The sequence below is a fragment of the Microtus ochrogaster genome (genome assembly GCF_000317375.1).
Source record: "Microtus ochrogaster isolate Prairie Vole_2 chromosome 14 unlocalized genomic scaffold, MicOch1.0 chr14_random_3, whole genome shotgun sequence".
Lineage (NCBI taxonomy): Eukaryota > Metazoa > Chordata > Mammalia > Rodentia > Cricetidae > Microtus > Microtus ochrogaster.
The window spans coordinates 11704935-11705852 of record NW_004949098.1 but is presented as its reverse complement, the minus strand read 5'-3'; the positions used below and the strand labels follow the sequence as shown (position 1 = coordinate 11705852).

The following is a 918-nucleotide window of genomic DNA, read 5'->3' as shown; positions in this document are numbered from 1 at the left end:
AAGAAAAGAAAAGAAAGAAATCCGAGAGAGAGAGAGAGAGAGAGAGAGAGAGAGAGAGAGAGATGAGGGAGCAAGCACCTGAAGAAGTTTAAGAACACCTACAACTAGACCTGGTCATTAAAACACAAAGCAACATGTGTGACTGTTCAACATTAAAGGAACAAAAAAGCCTTTTATGTCCACTGAATCCACAACTGTGAGAGAGATTTAATAGTAAATATTAATAGTTGTACTGTTGAGGGACCAGTAAGCCACAAATGATCATTGATAACTAAGTTTTAAATTTAGTTCCTGGACTGAAGTATATAGCTCAGTGGTAAAGCATGTCCAGCATGAGAGGCCTGGATTTGATTTCAAGTATGACAAAGAAACTAAAAAATCAGTGCTTCAACTGCTAAAGCCATATTTCAAATCCTCAAGAGTCATGTGTAGCCTGTACGTCCTACAAGGGACAGCCCTTACGAAAAGCAATTACTGATGGGCTTGGTGGGGCACACCTGCAACCCCAGCAACTGAGCAGCTGAGGTGGGGGGATCGAAAATTCTGTGTCAGCCTGGGCCACATATCAGAACCTTGTCTCAAACAAAACAAAACAAACAGCATTTTAAATGCAATTCTGTATTGTGGAGAATTATACTGGACAGCACTATCTTAGAAGATAGGCTGTAGACAACTGGAAATCAAAGAAAATACAAGATAAGAGGACTATCACTGCTATACACAAAAACCACATTTGGGACCTGGAGAGAAGGCTCCTCAGTTAGCCTGACACCCTCTTCTGGGCTCCACAGACACCTGCATGCACATGATATACACTAACTTGTGAAAGAACACACACAGCTAAATCTTGAAGAAACAGAAGTCTTGGCAACTCTTCTCCGAGAAGCACACACCATGCTCTTAGGTGTGTCTTGGCAA

The 918-nt window shown here is 41.5% G+C and overlaps 1 protein-coding gene across 2 annotated transcripts in view; it reads right to left on the bottom strand.

The window, feature by feature from the left end:
• Window positions 1-918, bottom strand: part of Usp39 (ubiquitin specific peptidase 39) — a 30920-nt gene that overhangs the window by 27587 nt on the left and 2415 nt on the right. The gene's annotated exons all lie outside the window — the stretch shown is intronic.